This window comes from Pinus tabuliformis, chromosome 9, assembly GCF_031772625.1.
Source record: "Pinus tabuliformis cultivar Carrire ecotype Pingquan chromosome 9, CPIR1, whole genome shotgun sequence".
Lineage (NCBI taxonomy): Eukaryota > Viridiplantae > Streptophyta > Pinopsida > Pinales > Pinaceae > Pinus > Pinus tabuliformis.
In genome coordinates, this window is record NC_142307.1 from 1567057987 (window position 1) to 1567078293 (window position 20307).

Here is a 20307-nt window from a genome sequence, read left to right on the forward strand (position 1 = left end):
AGGAATTGTCCCACAAAAAACTTTCAAAAAATGTTGTAGAAACAGTGTTTAAATCATGTTTTTATGGTGAAAACGATTCAGCACCATCAAAAACTTTTAAACCACCTGAAATCTTAAAGTTTAAGGACTATAACTTGGATTTACAAAAATCCATGCCAAATTTTCTCAAAATATAACCTGAATTTCTATGACTTTCCAAAAAACAATCTTGTTAGACTACTGCCTTTATAAATGCATAATACTACTTATATAAAGCGTGGAGGAATGAGTAATAGTGGTTCAAGTACCCGAACGGTTGGGGAGTGGTAAACAAGTGTCTAAATGCCAGTGATTTTTCTTTCCCTAAATTTTGGCATCAACCTTCCTTTAGGTCCAGAGATCCATTACTCGTTTGCTTTATTTATATAAAGTGATATATCATTATGTGTAAACATCAATCTAACAAAAAGTTATATATTATTTTGTGTAAACATCAATATAACAAAAGTGCAACATCAACAACTTCATAATCAAAATCTGACAATAAATTTATACATCAATACCCATTTCAGAATTCTCAGAAATAAGCTAGAAGGTTAGGCCGAAAAATAAGTTGAATATTTTCTATTGATGTATAGAGTTTCGGGAGAAAAGAAGATGGCACATTACATCATGTCGAACATTACTGAAATTAATGAATGAGAATCGATAGATTTTATTGCTTCATCTTTTTTCATCATAACGTTGATGGTCTGGTTAATATGTTATTTATTGCAGTGATGGCAGCCACTATTTTGACAAACAGCAGGCTCATAATTCTTCATGAAGAATCTACCATACGCAGATGCATGAGCTTAGGTGACCAATACATTGCAACAGTGACCGCTGTCATCTTCCAAGTGTAATTCAGGCCATGGCCAAGCAGAGTGCTCCTGAGAACTTGACTCTGCAATCATGCCGCCAATCATATGGTTATTGTTTTCGATACCAGGGAAATCTAGAAAAATCTCCGAGAAATCTGTGCAATAGCCACCTGAAGGGCCTAATTTCTCAGAGCTACAGGAGTCCTCAGGGGCATTTATATGTTCTGTCTGTCTCATGTACATAGGTGCAGTTGAGGCAGTCCCTAAACGAATCAGCTGATTCAGAATTACACACTTGGGAATCATTGTCCTTAGCTTTATCAATTGGATTCAAGAACTGATGAAAACTATGATGGGTAGAAGCAGTGCACAAAGAAGAAACAGGACTCGAGGTTATGGGGATATTACTCTTTGGAATTTCAGTGGAGAAAACATGATTGTCTCTTGCCCACATGGGTTGAAATACATCACATGAATTGTTAGAACTTTTACTACTCGACTGTTACTAGACTCCCTTCTGAAGGCCTCCCCTGCATGTGAATTCCATATCTTTAAGAAATAATCAGCAGGTGCTTTAACGCTAGACACCATCATTTCTTGAACAGTACTATTGGTTTGGTAACTAACAGTTGAAGAGGACATGACTTGTGTTTCTCTGGAGAGCCGAGCTTCTGCTTCAAGTCTTGCATTTTCCTACTGCATCTTATGCCTCAGCCGGGCACTGATATTGGCTTCTTCCGATCTGGGTGCATGGGTCGAGGGATTGAATCTCATCTTCAACAAACGCTTCTTTACATGGGTTTTCCAAAAATTCTTGATCTAAGAGCGTTTCTTTACCTGCTTCCTAAAATTACATGCAGCATGATAACAGTCCGCTCTTCTTCCTGTGTAAATGGGCCTCGCCTTATATCGGGTCTCAGATAATTTGTCCAACGCAAGCGACAGCTCTTCCCACACCGACGAAGCCCTGCATGTATATACGCACAAATAGTTCCTGGATCAATCATGAGTCTAGAGATTTCAAACTTAATTTTAAAGTTTCAATTCTGTTCAGAATTGAGGTTCGAACCTAGGGTCGTTTGAAACCTTACATATATGGATAATCAGATTTAAAATGGAAAATTAAATAGGAAATTTATGTTATCATTTGTTATTGGTAAATGTAGAAATGGATAAGAAGTAGGCTTTAAAACTGTTTTTTAAGGAAAATAGAAAATTAAATAGGAAATTTATGTTATCATTTGTTATTGGTAAATGTAGAAATGGATAAGAAGTACGGTTAAAGCTGTGTTTTTTTTTTTCCTAAAAGTTAGATTAATGGTTCAAAACCTAAAGATATATGGCAGGAGTGAAAGTTATAGCTGAACTGGTTTCCCCTTTTAATATTATGTGTCAATCTGAATAACTGTAAAAAGATCATTTGTTATGTAGAGTTTCCACTTTGCATTTATAAAAATAAAAATAAATGTATATTGACTCATCACTATTATTCAAATAAAATCATGTCACCTCTAAAAATAAAATCATCAAAAAACTTACTCCGTTATACATTTCACATCCTTAATCATAAAGATTCTTATGTTACAATACCATAATTATCAATACCATATACAAATATGACACATATTGATATGACATTTTATTAAATTAATTAATTTAAAATACATTAATTAAAAAAACATAATTAAATTGACATAAATCTTAATAATTGATATCTAAATACTACTTTGAATATTTCTACATATCTCATAAATATTAAATCTCTACTCTCCACATAATAATTATTAATAATTAAATTAAAATTATAAAAAATATTCTAAAATAAATAAAATTATTAACCTAATTACACCCACCATCACCCACTTATCAACCTAATTACACCAACCCTCACTCATAAGCAGATATAATACAAAATTGATTCACGTATAAATATCAGACCAGCTCACACGCAGTTGCCAAGGAGTCGATCTGGTAACATGAGACTGGGCAGCACTGAGTGCAGATCCCCAGGTCAAGCTAGTACTGTGCTTTGCACCCATAGTTTATATATAAAGAACATGTATTCACAGGTTGTCACAGACATTTAAGTACACTTGTTAATGAAGAGAACAATATAAGATATATAGATGATATGATATGAGCTGTGTGTATATATAAATAAATACGATATATACATACCAGCAAGCTTAGGAACAGTACGCCTACTCCCAGGTCCATTCCGGCTAATATAATTGAGGATAATTTGGTCCTCCCCAGGAGTCCAGGGGCCCTTCTTTAAGCCTGTTTCTTCAAAACAGGAACCTCTACGCATGTTGTGGACTCTCAGAGCTAATCTCTACCCATATTGTGGACTTTTTGTTATATAATACGCCTAGCTTAGTGATCCCCACTGCCAATATTTATATAATGGATGGAGATGGAGATTGCTTAGGGATTGCAGTAGGAGAAGTGGGCCAACAATACTAATAAATGGCCATCAATGTAAAGCAATTCAAATGCAAGGCCATCGTTATACTACAGGCATAGGTTTTTAAGATAAGGTGCAAATTATTAATAATGAGTCCGGTTGGAACTTTTGGAGCCATATTCTAGGCCTCTCCCGTTCCAGCTTCTTCCAATAATTGAATTCTGGTCACTTCTATAAATCTTTTCCCTGTCGGTGTGGCGCTTACGATTACAGGGCCCAGTAACCCTTTATACGTCTTTTCCATGTGGCTGTCATGCTGTTATCGAATGGCTCAATGATCGTTAGTCTAACCAGTTGGTCAAATTCTCCTCCATGGCGCAAATATTATTTATGTAGGTCTTTTTTTTGGTTTAATGGACCGTTAATACAGTCAGAGTTTGCACCGACTGATGTATGGCGTTTCGTCTCTTCGCCCATTTCATCCAGATGGATTTCGATTTTAGAATTTCATAATAGTCGCAAAAATGGTTGTGAGCCATTTCAATTTAAAATTGAAAACGTTTAGATGACTCTGTTATAATTAAGTTGGCTACTCTAAAATTATTTTACATTAAAAATTACTAAAATTTAATATAAATTATATAAAATTATTAAAATTTTAACAATTTAAAAAAAATATGGCTAATTATTATTATTATTAATTTTTTTTCATTTTTTTATTATTAATATATTTCAATATTACTTAATCATGCATCTTTCATAATTTTTGTTATTAATATATTTTTAAGTATATCTCAATATTACTTCATCATGCATATTAAAATATTTTATTGATAGCAGAAATTGAATTTTATTATTATTATGAATTAGTTAACATAGATCTTCAAATATAGTTGATTTAAATCTAATGTTGAAATATTTTGGAAAAATATAAGGTTTAAATATTTTATTCACACTTTCTTTGTACTTCTAATTGCCTTATTTATTTTTAAAGTTGATATGAAATTATGTTATGTTATGATAGATTTTATTTATCATTAAGAGTGAGAGAACTTGCAAAAGAAACCTCGTAAAGCATAAATGTAAATGGTCATTGAAAATAAGAATTAATAAATGCATCTTTTGCAACATTCACATCAAGAATCTACATTCCAATACTCTAAAGAATAAGTAGTTATGCACACACCTTTGAAATGATCAAAAAAGATTCTTCAAACTCTATAATAGCAAGTGATTCCCTAGAATCTAAAGTGGTTGCCAAGTTCCCCAAGTATAGCGATAAAGTTACTTTAACAGAACCACCAGCAACCTGTCAAGAAAACATCATTCCCAACAAAAATCTGTATTCCACAAACAAAATAGAGGCAGACAGATATTGAACAAAATTGAGATTGTGAATCAAAAAACTAAAAAATTGCAAAAGTACCATTCAGAGTCAAGGACTACGCACTCAACTTGGTGTGATCAAAAGAGATTCCCCTAGAACCTATATGGTTACCAAGTTCTCTATGCACTGATAAGTTGCTTCAACAACACCACCACCAGCGATTATCTATCAAGAAAGCAAGCATATCAGCTAAATAATGGAATTGTAGATAAAGGAAGAAATCAATATTTAAGAAGATAATAATTTAATCAAGCCAATAAAGAAAAACTCTATAAAAGCTCAGATTCCTATGTTAGATTCCATTGTCCTTATCACAGTGGATAAAGGCGTCGTGCATAGAGCATTCCATTTCATCTAGCATGTAATAATTAGCACACCTCATAATATTATGGAAACCTAATTTATCACACATGTGACCATTGGCAATTCCAAACTACCTGATTGAATATAGTCATCACTATTTTTAAAATCTCTTTTTAGCACAACACCAGTAATGATGCACAACCCAAGAAGATAATTGTTCTTTCCATAACAAAATTACAACATTAACCAGTTTTACTGCTCTGGAACTGTGTGCTCTATTGATCAAAATGACATCAATCAACAATGTGCTCCTCTTCAACCTCACCTGCATATCCAAGGAATGATGGATCAAATGTTTCACCCCATTCCATATTAGCAAGTGTAAGAACCTACAAAATCAATCCAGAAATTGGAGAGATACTCACTGCAGGGTAAGAGAATGCAATACCTAGGAGACAACATAACCAGTTTTACCAACCACTCTTGAACACTTACCTCCTTTAATCATAATGCATCATCATCAACAATGTGCTCCTCTACAACTCCATATGCATACCCAAAAAATGATGGATCGAATGTTTCACCACCTACCATATCAGAAAATTTAAGAACCTACAAAACCAATCCCAAAATTGGAGAAAATATTTAACAATGACTCGTGAGAAAGAGAATGCATTATCTAGGAGCATCTCCTAGGTAATATCCTTCCATAAACTATAGATATGTTGTGGGGAAATGCATTGCTATTATCATCATCTACTGTTCATAACTAATCAGAGGGATATACACGCCATATGTATGCACCATAAACTCAAGCTTTCCATCAATCCATTACTCAAAAAGAAAATCACACATTTGGAAAAATCCAGTGGAACAACAAATTCAGAATAAATGTCAACGTTTCCTTCACATCCATATTTTGGCTGCATTGCATGAATGCAGAAAAGAGTGCCAATATTGTTAATTGTTAGGAATGTTGCATTGATTTCAGACTGTAAATCATGATTTTGTGTTTTGTGACCAATACTAGAGTTCTGATAATTATGTCCTCTTCTTCTTCTTATTTTTGATAAACTACCAGAATCAGTGGCATAATCTTGATCTAGTGCATCCCTCACTCCTTCAATACAGTTTGAGGGTCCATGAGCTTCTGTGCAATAACCTGCATTCCCTTCTTCACTTTTAGGTGCATCAATTATCGACCATTCATAGCTAGCTAATGCTTTTTTTCGAAGCATGTTATGCATATACAGACTAACATATTCCCCAAAAATACCTGACAAATGAAGCTCCCCTAGTTGACCATCTCCAAAACAAAAATAAGGTCCTTCTAGCTTGAAGTAGCACTTTGGGAATAGATCTTGCAACTTTATCATCTTACGGATATCCATGATTTATCCATTTCTCCAATATCTTTCTCCCCTTGTTGCGCTTGATAATTTTGTAAGTTGGTACTCATATGTTGACCCTGTTTTGGTGGTCAAAAGTATTGAGAATGTCTTTGCACCAAATGTTTCATTTATAAAAGTAGGCCCCAACACATTAAAAGAAACATCATTAGGTGTCATATGCATAAACCACTTCCACTTGCTTTGGAATAACTGTCTCTCTAACAACAGACCGTCCTTGCTAAGGAGAAAAGTGACCCTGAACTTTCTCCAACCAAAGTATGCAAAGTACAACATCTAGATGGTACCATAGAAATACTTTTTGTTCATGATTTACCCTAAACATGTTTCTTCCATGATGGCCTTGACTTCATGTCAAATTCATACAACTCTCCAATTGTACTCACAATGCATGTTACCTATGATCGCAAGGTCCCAACATTAGCAATACCTGCAACATCACCATGATGTCGACCATGGTTTATCCACTTAAGATGATGCAATTATGAGAGCTCTAAAAGTGATCCATCCTATGTTGCAAAGTACAATAACGTGCCATTTGCTGATGGAATTCCAGATCTCAACGCACATTTCTATTTGAGTCTTCATCTGAATTATCTATGCTTGAAGATGATGGGAATAATGGTCCACTTTCAACCCACAAAGGTTGTGCGTTAGCATCTATTGTCAGCTTGTTAAAAAAACACCCAAGTTTCCATAGCTTTAGATGAAAAACCCATTTCATCCACTACGCTCCCAATATCCATAATTTAATCTGTCAAACTGAATCTCTGTATTAAAAATATTTCCTTTCTCCAAAAATTATGCTTTCCTCAGGCACTTGACATTCCTTGTTTTCTGTTCTCTGTATTGCTCAGAATTTTGGCAACTTTACTTGTTGAAATAACTTGTAAGATATAAGGACAGAGGTTGCCAAAAAATGGTATTTTGAAGAAAACAAGATGATCTTGTGACCAAAATTCATAATATTCAATTGAAACTCTAACAAATCTTGGAGCCTTCACCCATAAGAACACATCAGAGTTGTTTGTTGCTTCTTATATCTCCTCTAAAGCAAATGAGTGGTACTATGGAAGACGAAGTGAACCCAGTTTCATTGCAAGTTTCCATAGCTTTAGATGCCAAACCCATTGCATCCACTGCTCCCCCAATATCCATAATTTAATTTAACAATATGAATCTTTGTATTAAAAATCTTTCCTTTCTCCAAAAATTATGCTTTCCTCTGGCACTTGACATTCCTTGTTTTCTATTCTTTGTATTGCTCAGAATTTTGACAACTTTACTTGTTGAAATAACTTGCAAGATATAAGGATAGAGGTTGCCAAAAAATGATACTCTAAAGAAAACAAGACGATTTTGTGACCAAAATTCATAATATTCAATTGAAACTCCAACAAATCTTGGAGCCTTCACCAATAAGAACACATCAAAGTTGTTTTTTGCTTCTTCTATCTCCTCTAAAGCAAATGAGTGGTACTGTGGAAGACACAGTGAACCCAGTTTCATTGTTTGAGATACACGCTTTCCATTGACAAGTAATTATGATGATATGCTAGTCGAAGCAGATTCTGTCACTAGTTTTCTTGATTGATTACTTGCTTTTATATCGTGACTTTCTAAGCAACACCAAACCACACAAAACATTAAGGCTACCACTCAAGCAAATTTGAATGATTGTTCCCTAGCCTAGTGTTAATCATTTGTTGACCGTTGTCTTTATTATGGTGTGAAATCCAATATAGGGCTTCCCATGCCTTCTTGATGAGTCTCTCTTCTTCTGCTATTAAAAACAGAGAGAAGAGATTACATAGATCTCTCTTCTCTTTGCAAGAATCATTAACGTGTATATAGTCAGAATTTGTAGATGAGGCTTGGATCTTGAACGCTTACCTCCTTTGATCACAATGCATTATCATCAACAATGTGATCCTCTATAACTCCATATGCATACCCAAAAAATGATGGATCGAATGTTTCACGGCCTACCAAATCAGAAAATTTAAGGACCTACAAAACCAATACCAAAATTGGAGAAAATATTTAACAATGACTCGTGAGCAAGAGAATGCATTATCTAGGAGCATCTCCTAGGTAATATCCTTCCATAAACTATAGATATGTTGTGGGGCAATGCATTGATATTATCATCATCTAATGTTCATAACTAATTAGAATATACACGCCATATGCGTGCAGTTTGCTCCACTTTGAGTCTTATATCTATAAGTGGAGCAAACTGCATACATATGGTGTGTATATCACTCTGATTAGTTATGAACAGTAGATGATGATAATAGCAATGCATTGCCCCACAACATATCTAAAGTTTAAAATTAATGCTTAGTGCTTTGAAATAAAATTGTTTATCTTCTTATGAGCAACAATTTCAAATATTTGAGAATGCAGATTTCCATAGTTCATCATATTAACCTTTTAGAGTTTAACATGTGGAGTTTTGAAATAAATTGAAATATGTTTAGAAATCCATAGTTTTAGACACATTGAAAATCCAAAAATTCCCTCACAATATGCCTCCAAGCATGCAAATATGAATGATCACTGAACTTTCCTATTCAAGCAGTATCATAGTTTTAAAAAATGTTTAGTCTAAACTAGAAATGGCCAAACCGGTCGATCAGATAGGTCCAAATAACAAACCGATAGAAAAACCCTTCAGGTTTCAGTTCAAATCCTGGTTAGATAGGTGACAGTTTCAAAACCCAATTCCAGTTTTTAAAACTATGAGCAGTATCTAGTCGCTCTTAAATTTTTAGGATATGACAAGTTCAAAAACTAAGAATGGCAAGTGCCAAAAATAATTCCAAATATTAATATATTTAGAAATGCACAATTTCAAATGAATTAGAAACCCCAAATATCCTTTGAATTTTCCTCGAAACATGCAACTATGACTAGTTAATTGAATCTTTCCATTCAAGTGCTATCTAGTTGCTCTTGAATACTTAGGATATGAGTAATTCAATAACTACGAATGGCAAGTACAAAATATCCAAAGACCAAATCTTAAACAAAAGAAAATCTAGTTTGGAACATATCTAGAAACGTGCCAAGGTATGTCAAATTAAAAGATATTGCTGTGCAAAGGCACTAGGATTGTGCCAAATTCTTTCCTCATTCAGCACTTCTAGACAAGCAGTACTGACAAGTTCAAAAGTTGTTCTTTAAGGAAATGATAGCACATGACAATTTCAATAAACATTTTCAGGCATTCATTGATCCTGAAATGATAAAACAACTCAATATTGCAAATGCCTCTTTAGAACAGATTAAAAATTAATCATGTGCAATAGATGGTGATATGAGACACAACGACATCAATTTCAAACTCAAAATTAAATCAGAACTATGACAATTTCAAGACTATAACCAACAGAGACTTGAATGTTTTTATCTTTGGAAAGGGTTTATCTTTGGAGACAACTTGCTGGATGGTCAAACATGCTGGTAGAAGCATTTGAGATGCCATAAGATTGATGGGAATATCCTTTCATGGAATGAAAATGTCATGCAACTTTAAAGCAATTGGGTAAATTCATAGGTTTTGGATCAGGACTAGCAGTTTAGAGTTCAATCAAGGTTGGCGTTTTCAAAAAAGATGTAGAGCCTCTTGAAATTGGATTGAGGACAGATATGCTAGCTCTCCTTGCCAATGTAGGGAGTAGTAATATTTTTCCCCAAAAAACTTTTTCGGGAGGTTCTAATTAAAATAGGCCCATGAGAAGCAGCCACATTGTTGGCTACAAGTCCTTGTCGAACAACTGATAGACCCCTAAGAAGTTCCAAGTTCTGCTCAAGCATCTTAGAGAAACCAATACCAGGGTCTGTTATAATTCTCCATGCAGGTATACCAAGCGATTTTGCATTCTTTATATGTAACCATAACTCATTAGCAACTTCTTTACATACATCCCCATAGGTTGTATTTTCATCATTTTGTATTGTTGACGGTTCCCCCCTCATATGCATTAAGATATAAGGGACATCAAGATCTGCAACTATAGAAAACATGTTGGGATCCAAACGACCTCCATATATATTGTTCACAACATGAGCTCCATTTCTTACTGCCTCAGATGCAACTTTAGCATCGAAAGTATCTACTAATAGGATTTTACCTTCAACTTCAGGAATGTGCACCACTGCTTCTAAAACTGGAAAAATCCAAGACAGTTCCTCCTCTGTTGAAATGCTTGATGCTGTTGGCTTAGTTGACTATGATCCAATGTAAATCATATCCGCTCCTTCAGATATTATCCGTCTAACCTGATCAAATGCATTCTCTATAGATGTGTACCGTCCTCCATCACTAAAACTATCTGGTGTTAAATTTAAAACACCCATGACATGAGTTTTTCTCGACCAATCCAATAACTCATTTCCAATGGGAAAATCTCTCTTCATTCCCTCTCGTCCCATAAGGTATTCCCCTCCAAGTTTCTCCCATGCCTCAAATATGCTGCCATTTCTTCCCAACAAGGTGTGCCAATAGATAACAATGTTGTTGTGAGCTACCAATCCAAGAAGGTCTACAAGCAAAGCAAGAACAAAGGGTCGCTCCCACAAATTCTGATGGGGTATCCAATGAAATCTTGAGCTTGCCATAGAATAAAATTTCCAAATCAATAGGTCAAGGCCCATACCTTATGCCCTCAGTCCGGCCTAATCCCTTTTCAATTTATTTCAGAACTATCAACAAAGCATGCAGACCAAGTTTTGTGATTTCCCTTATTGCATAGTTAAGGAAGCAAGGTTGATCAGTTACATATGTAGGTGTGGTCTTGTATAAGTTTGCATTCCTTGTAATACAGACACCAACTTTTGCCATCATGCTTAAAGCTCTATTGAAATTTTCAACTCTGTTGCCAGCATTGCTGCCCAAAGCAATGACCACTACCTCCACCGGGGAGTGAACTTCAATGCAAGATTTAGAGGCCGAGGAGTATGCAAAGGAATCCCAAGAAGAAGAAACTCACCCCAAAGCTGCAAAAGATAGATCCAGAGATAACTGTTTCAATGAAGGATTCATGAAAATGGTTTATTTGCTCATTTGCATTATCTTAGACCAACTACCTAATGTGTAGGTGAAATTAAGTGCTAATGTCTAGCGTTTACATACATACAGAAAGAGTATGTGTGCACCCCTACTGCAAGAGGCTCTAGCATAGATAATGAATTTGATATAAGTCTGCATGTGGAAGAGGCTCTATTACTTAGATTCTAATTTTGAAATTTATCTTGATATTACTGTCTGGTCATTAATGAAACTTGGAAGTGGTTGCTATCTTATACAAAATATACAAATGCCCAACAAATAAAATCACATGGAAGGGAAATTAATCAAAAAAATGAATTTATTATGAGGGAGAAGACTTACCAACATTTTGGGAACCCCACAAACTGATTCCTCCAAACCCAAGTCTAAATCCTCTATAAAAGAAGCGAGTCTTCATCTGAATTATCTATGCTTGAAGATGATGGGAATAATGGTCCACTTTCAACCCACAAAGGTTGTGCATTAGCATCTACTTTCAGCTTCTTAAAAAAACACCCAAGTTTCCATAGTTTTAGATGCCAAACCCATTGCATCCACTGCGCCCCCAATATCCATAATTTAATCTATCAATCTGAATTTCTGTATTAAAAATATTTCCTTTCTCTAAAATTTATGCTTTCCTCGGGCACTTGACCTTCCTTGTTTTCTGTTATTTGTATTGCTAAGAATTTTGGCAACTTTACTTGTTGAAATAACTTGCAAGATATAAGGACAGAGGTTGCCAAAAACTGATACTCTGAAGAAAACAAGATGATTTTGTGACCAAAATTAATAATATTCAATTGAAGCTCTTACAAATCTTGGAGCCTTCACCCATAAGAACACATCAAAGTTGTTTGTTGCTTCTTTTATCTCCTCTAAATCAAATGAGTGGTACTATGGAAGATGAAGTGAACCCAGTTTCATTGCAAGTTTCCATAGCTTTAGATGCCAAACCCATTGCATCCACCGTGCCCCCAATATCCATAATTTAATCTATCAATCTGAATCTCTGTATTAAAAATATTTCCTTTCTCCAAAAAATATGCTTTCCTCGGGCACTTGATATTCCTTGTTTTCTGTTCTTTGTATTGCTCAGAATTTTGACAACTTTACTTGTTGAAATAACTTACAAGATATAAGGATAGAGGTTGTCAAAAACTAATACTATGAAGAAAACAAGACGATTTTGTGATCAAAATTCATAATATTCAATTGAAACTCTAACAAATCTTGGAGCCTTCACCCATAAGAACACATCAAAGTTGTTTGTTGCTTCTTCTATCTCCTCTAAAGCAAATGGGTGGTACTGTGGAAGACGAAGTGAACCCAGTTTCATTGCAAGTTTCCATAGCTTTAGATGCCAAACCCATTGCATCCACTGTGCCCCCAATATCCATAATTTAATCTATCAATATGAATCTCTGTATTAAATATCTTTCCTTTCTCCAAAAATTATGCTTTCCTCGGGCACTTGACATTCCTTGTTTTCTGTTCTTTGTATTGCTCAAAATTTTTGCAACTTTACTTGTTGAAAGAACTTGCAAGATATAAGGATAGAGGTTGCAAAAAACTGATACTCTAAAGAAAACAAGGCGATTTTGTGACCAAAATTCATAATATTCAATTGAAACTCTAACAAATCTTGGAGCCTTCACCCATAAGAACACATCAAAGTTGTTTGTTGCTTCTTCTATCTCCTCTAAAGCAAATGAGTGGTTCCGTGGAAGATGAAGTGAACCCAGTTTCATTGCTTGAGATAAGCGCTTTCCATTGACAAGTAATTATGATGATATGCTGGTCGAAGCAGATTCTATCACTAGTTTTCTTGATTGCTTAATTGCCTTCATATATCGTGACTTTCTAAGCAACACCAAAACCACACAAAGCATTAAGGCTACCACTCAATCAAATTTGAATGATTGTGCCCTAGCCTAGCGTTCATCATTTGTTGACCATTGTCTTTATTATGGTGTGAAATCCAATATAGGGCTTCCCCTGCCTCCTTGACGAGTCTCTCTTCTTCTGCTATTGTAAACAGAGAGAAGAGATTACATAGATCTCTCTTCTCTTTGCAAGAATCATTAACGTGTCTATAGTCAGAATTTGTAGATGAGGGTTGGATCTTGAACACTTACCTCCTTTGATCACAATGCATCATCATCAACAATGTGCTCCTCTACAACTCCATATGCATAACCAAAAAGTGATGGATCGAATGTTTCACCACCTACCTCATCAGAAAATTTAAGAACCTACAAAACCAATACCAAAATTGGAGAAAATATTTAACAATGACTCGTGAGCAAGAGAATGCATTATCTAGGAGCATCTCCTAGGTAATATCCTTCCATAAACTATAGATATGTTGCGGGGCAATGCATTGCTATTATCATCATCTACTATTCATAACTAATCAGAGGGATATACAGGCCATATGTATGTAGTTTGCTCCACTTTGAGTCTTATATCTATAAGTGGAGAAAACTGCATACATATTGCGTGTATATCCCTATGATTAGTTATGAACAATAGATGATGATAATAGCAATGCATTTCCCACAACATATCTATAGTTTAAAAGTAATGCTTAGTGCTTTGCAAACAAAATGTTTATCTGCTTATGAGCAACAATTTCAAATATTTGAGGATGTAGATTTCCACAGTTCATCATATTAACCTTTTAGAGTTTAACATGTGGATTTTTGAAATAAATTAAATTATGTTTAGAAATCCATAGTTTCAAACACATTGAAAATCCAAAAATTCCCTCACAATATGCCTCCAAGCATGCAAATATGACTGATCATTGAACTTTCCCATTCAAGAAACATCATGCAGTTTGCTCCACTTTGAGTCTTATATCTATAAGTGGAGTAAACTGCATAAATATGGCGTGTATATCCCTTTGATTAGTTATGAATATTAGATGATGATAATCACAATGCATTTCCCCACAACATATCTATAGTTTAAAAGTAATGCTTAGTGCTTTGCAAGCAAAATGTTTATTTGCTTATGAGAAACAATTTCAAATATTTGAGAATGTAGATTTCCACAGTTCATCATATTAACCTTTTAGAGTTTAACATGTGGAGTTTTGAAATAAATTAAATTATGTTTAGAAATCCACAGTTTCAGACACATTGAAAATCCAAAAATTCCCTCACAATATGCTTCCAAGCATGCAAATATGACTAATCACTGAACTTTCCTATTCAAGCAGTATCATAGTTTTAAAAACCGTCTAGTCTAAATTGGAAACCGACCAAACCGGCCGGTCAGATAGGCCCAAATAAAAAACCAGTAGAAAAACCCTTCAGGTTCCAATTCAAATCCTGGTTAGATAGGTGACAATTTCAAAACCCGATTCTAGTTTTTAAAACTATGAGCGGTATCCAGTCGCTCTTTAATTTTTAGGATATGACAAGTTAAAAAACTAAGAATGGCAAGTACCAACAATAATTCCAAATATTAATATATTTAGCAATGCAAAATTTCAGATGAATTAGAAACCCCAAATATCCTTTGAATTTGCCTCGAAACTTGCAACTATGACTAGTTAACTGAATCTTTCCATTTAAGTGCTATCCTGTTGCTCTTGAATACTTAGGATATGAGTAATTCAATAACTACCAATGGAAAGTACCAAACATCCAAATACAAAATCTTAAACAAAAGAAAATATAGTTTGGAACATATCTAGAAACATGCCCCAGATTCTATCAATTAGACTTCCAAGGTATGTCAAATTAAAATATATTGTTGTGCAAAGGCACTAGGACTCCGCCAAATTCTTTCCTCATTCAGCACTTTTGGACAAGTAGTATTGACGAGTTCAAAAGATGTTCTTTAAGGAAAGGATAGCACATGACAATTTCAATAAACATTTTAAGGCCTTCATCGATCCTAAAATGACAAAACAAATCAATATTGAAAATGCCTCTTCAGAACAAATTAAACATTAATCATGTGCAATAGATGGTGATATGAGACACAACGACATCAATTTCAAACTCAAAATTAAATCAGAACTATGAAAATTTCAAGACTATAACCAACAAAGACTTGACTGCTTTTATCTTTGGAGACAGCTAGCTGGATGGTCAAACAGGCTGGTAGAAGCATTTGGGATGCCATAAGATTGACAGGCATCTCCTTCCATGGAATGAAAATGTCATGCAACTTCAAAGCAATTGGGTAATTTCACATGTTTCGGATCAAGGCTAGCAGTTTAAAGTTCAAGCAAGGTTGGCATTTTGAAGACAGATATGCTGGCTCTCTTTGCCAATGTAGGGAGTAGTAATATTTTTTCCCAATTTTTTTTTCGGGAGGGTCAAATTAAAATAGGACCATGAGAAGCAACCACACTGTTGGCTGCAAGTCCTTGTCGAACAGCTGATAGACCCCTAAGAAGTTCCAAGTTCTACTCAAGCGTCTTAGAGAAACCAATACCAGGGTCTGTTATAATTCTCCATGCAGGTATACTAAATGATTCTGCATTCTTTATCTGTAACGATACCTCATTAGCAACTTCTTTACATACATCCCCATAGGTTGTATTTTCATCATTCTGTATTGTTAAAGGTTCCCCCTTCATATGCATTAAGATATAAGGGACAGTGAGATTTGCAACTGTAGAAAACATGTTGGGATCCAAACGACCTCCAGATATATCATTCACAACATGAGCTCCATTTCTTACTGCCTCATATGCAACTTTAGCATCGAAAGTATCTACTGATAGGATTTTACCTTCAGCTTTAGGAATCTGCACCAGTACTTCTAAAACTGGCAAAAGCCAAGACAATTCCTCCTCTGTTGAAATGCTTGATGCTGTTGGCTTGGTTGATTGTGCTCCAATGTCAATCTTATCTGCTCCTTCAGATATTATACTTCTAACCTGATCAACTGCATTCTTAAATTATGTTTAGAAATCCACAGTTTTAGACACATTGAAAATCCAAAAATTCCAACACAATATGGCTCCAAGCATGCAAATATGATTGATCACTGAACTTTCCTATTCAAGCAGTATCATAGTTTTAAAAACCGTCTAGTCTAAACTGGAAACTGGCCAAATCGGCTGGTCAGATAGGCCCAAATAACAAATTGGTAGAAAAACCCTTTAGGTTCCAGTTCAAAATCCTGGTTACATAGGTGACAGTTTCAATACCCAATTCCAGTTTTTAAAACTATGAGTGGTATCCAGTCGCTCTTAAATTTTTAGGATATGACAAGTTAAAAAACTAAGAATGGAAAGTACTAACAATAATTCCAAATATTAATATATTTAACAATGCACAATTTTAGATGAATTAGAAACACCAAATATCCTTTGAATTTGCCTCGAAACATGCAACTATGACTAGTTAACTGAATCTTTTCATTCAAGTGCTATCCAGTTGCTCTTGAATACTTAGGATATGAGTAATTCAATAACTACGAATGGCAAGTGACAAACATCCAAAGACCAAATCTTAAACAAAAGAAAATCATATCTAGAAACATGCCCCAGATTCTATCAATTAGACTTCCAAGGTATTTCAAATTAAAAGATATTGCTGTGCAAAGACATTGGGACTTTGCCAAATTCTTTCCTCATTCAACACTTCTGGACAAGCAGTATTGACAAGTTCAAAAGACGTTCTTTAAGGAAAGGATAGCACATGACAATTTCAATAAACATTTTAAGAACTTCATCGATCCTGAAATGACAAAACAACTCAATATTGCAAATGTCTCTTTAGAACAAATTAAATATTAATCATGTGCAAAAGATGGTGATATGAGACACAATGACATCAATTTCAAACTCAAAATTAAATCAGAACTATGACAATTTCAAGACTATAACCAACAGAGACTTGAATGCTTTTATCTTTGGAGACAGCTGGCTGGATGGTCAAACAGGCTGGTAGAAGCATTTGGGATGCTATAAGATTGACGGGCATCTCCTTTGATGGAATGAAAATGTCGTGCAACTTCAAAGCAATTGGGTAAATTCACAGGTTTCGGATTAGAACTGGTAGTTTAGAGTTCAAGCAAGGTTGGCATTTTCAAAAAATATGTAGAGCCTCTTGAAATTGGATTGAAGAAAGATGTACTGGCTCTCCTTGCCAATGTAGGGAGTAGTAATATTTTTCCCCAAAAACTTTTTCGGGAGGGTCTAAGTAAAATAGGCCCATGAGAAGCAGTCACACTTGGCTGCAAGTCCTTGTTGAACAACTGATAGACCCCTAAGAAGTTCCAAGTTCTGCTCAAGCGTCTTAGAGAAACTAATACCAGGGTTTGTTGTAATTCTCCATGTAGGTATACCAAATGATTCTGCATTCTTTATCTGTAACCATAACTCATTATCAACTTCTTTACATACATCCCCATAGGTTGTATTTTCATCGGTTTGTATTATTGACAGTTCCCCCTTCATATGCATTAAGATATAAGGGACAACAAGATCTGCAACTGTAGAAAACATATTTGCATCCAAACAACCTCCAGATATATCGTTCACAACATGAGCTCCATTTCTTATACCTCATATGCAACTTTAGCATCAAAAGTATCTACTGATAGGATTTTACCTTCAGCTTCAAGAATCTGCACCACTGCTTCTAAAACTGGCAAAAGCCAAGACAATTCCTCCTCTGTTGAAATGCTTGATGCTGTTGGCTTGGTTAACTGTGTTCCAATGTCAATCATAACCGCTCCTTCAGATATTATCAGTCTAACCTGATCAACTGCATTCTCTACAGACGTGTACCATCCTCCATCACTAAAACTATCTGGTGTTAAATTTAAAACACCCATGACATGAGTTTTTCTCGACCAATCCAATAACACATTTCGAATGGGCAAAACTCTCTTCATTTTCTCTCGTCCCATAAGGTCTTCCCCTCCAAGTTTCTCCCATGCCTCAAATATGCCGACATTTCTTCCTGATAAGGCTTGCCAACAGTGAATAGCGTCATTGTTGGCTACCAATCCAAGAAGGTCTACAAGCAGAGCAAGAACAAAGGGTCGCTCCCACAAATTCTAATGGGGTATTTTGAGTGTATGTGATGAAACCTTGAGCTTGCCATAGAATAAAATTTCCAAATCAATAGGCCGAGGCCCATACCTTATGCCCTCAGTATGGCCTAATCCATTTTCAATTTCTTTCAGAACTGTCAACAAGGCATGCGGACCAAGTTTTGTGATTTCCCTTATTGCAGAGTTAAGGAAGCAAGGTTGATCAATTACATATGCAGGTGCGGTCTCGTATAAGTTTGTGTGATTTGTAATATAGACACCAGCTTTCCCCATCATGCTTAAAGCTCTATTGAAATTTTCAACTTTGTTGCCAACATTGTTGCCCAAAGAAATGACCACTACCTCCACCGGGGAGTGAACTTTAATGCAAGATTCAGAGGCTGATGAGTATGCAAAGGAATCCCAAGAAGAAGAAACCCACCCCAAAGTTGCAAAAGATAGATCCAGAGACAACTGTTTCAATGAAGGATTCATGAAAATGGTTTATTTTCCCATTTGCATTAGCTTAGACCAACTGCCTAACGCGTAGGTGAAATTCAGTGCTAATGTCTAGCGCATACATACATACAGAAAGAGTGTGTGTGCACCCCTACCGCAAGAGGTTCTAGCATAGAGAATGAATTTGATATAAGCCTGCTTGTGGAAGAGGCTCTATTACTCAGTTTCTAATTTTGAAATTTATTTTGATATTACTGTCTGGTCATTAATGAAACTTGGAATTGGTTCCTATCTTATACAAAATATACAAATGCCCAACAAATAAAATCACATGGAAGGGAAATTAATGAAAGAAATGAATTTATTATGAGGGAGAAGACTTACCAGCATTCTGGGAACCCCACGGACTGATTCCTCCAAAGCCAAGTTTGAATCCTCTACAAAAGAAGTGGGGGCTAACTCCAAGCCTCATATTGAGACGAGTTTCGTCAAACCCAAAGACCCCTCAGGTTGGATTCCTCCCTGTGTTAATCAGATGCCCATGACATAAATAGAGAACACAAATTAACCAGCTCAACCAGAATAGCAATGGTGTGTGAACCAGAATAAATAAGAATGGGATTGGTTATTGAAGTCTCCGACTGGCTTCAAGAAACTAAGAAAACAATGCCATTTACAATTGGACAGAATCCTAGAGTATGGCAGGAAAACACTCAACAAATACTGCTATCAGAACCTTATAATGCCCAAAATCTACATCAATTGTCATACCTACCAATTGGGTTGTCCCCTTCTCAACTCTCTCATGCAAACTCTTGCAACACCTTGTAACAAGATTACACACATAGTAATTGACAAGACCACTTCTCCATTGCTTAAACTCCGAAAAGCACCGTAAATTATGAGAAGAGGCCTCCAAGCGGATAAAACTAGGTGGAATGGACAATTTAAACCCAATATTGAAGGGCAGACAAAGCCACTTAACAATATCATCTTTCGATGTTCCTTTTGTGGAACCCAATTGAAATTTTTTGGAGCAGTTTGGCCTCTTGGTGTTCAATATTCCACCATTGCTGACCTCTAGGTATCTTTGAAGTGACATTATTCCATAATGTTATCCTTTGTAAAGTGAGATTTCGCAGATATCTTTAAGCGTGTGCCAAAAGGAAGATCCTGCAAATTACTTTCGGCTATTACTTGTGCTGAAGGATTCAAGTGTCTTCGTCGATGTTGGAAGCCCTTGAATTGTAGAACAACCCGAGGACCTGCAGGTAGGGCAAGACAAGAAACAGAGAATTAGCCAGATTAAACAAAACAAAAAAATGAATGTTCAGATACCTAATGTGTAAATCGCTAAAAGACTGCTAACGCATCGACGAAAATTAGTCTTACTCGCACCCTGTGACTGGATTCTGGATGGTATTTGGGTAGCA

At 35.4% G+C, this 20307-nt stretch overlaps 3 pseudogenes; all 3 read right to left on the minus strand.

Annotated features, from left to right (window-relative positions):
• Nucleotides 1–833: 833 nt before the first annotated feature.
• On the minus strand, nt 834–3153 carry LOC149154622 (transcription factor MYB17 pseudogene; annotated as a pseudogene).
• A 6852-nt stretch (nt 3154–10005) lies between these two features.
• Nucleotides 10006–11980, minus strand: LOC149154623 (folate synthesis bifunctional protein, mitochondrial pseudogene; annotated as a pseudogene).
• A 3630-nt stretch (nt 11981–15610) lies between these two features.
• LOC149154624 (folate synthesis bifunctional protein, mitochondrial pseudogene) lies at nt 15611–19346 on the minus strand (annotated as a pseudogene).
• Between the last annotated feature and the right edge of the window lie 961 nt (nt 19347–20307).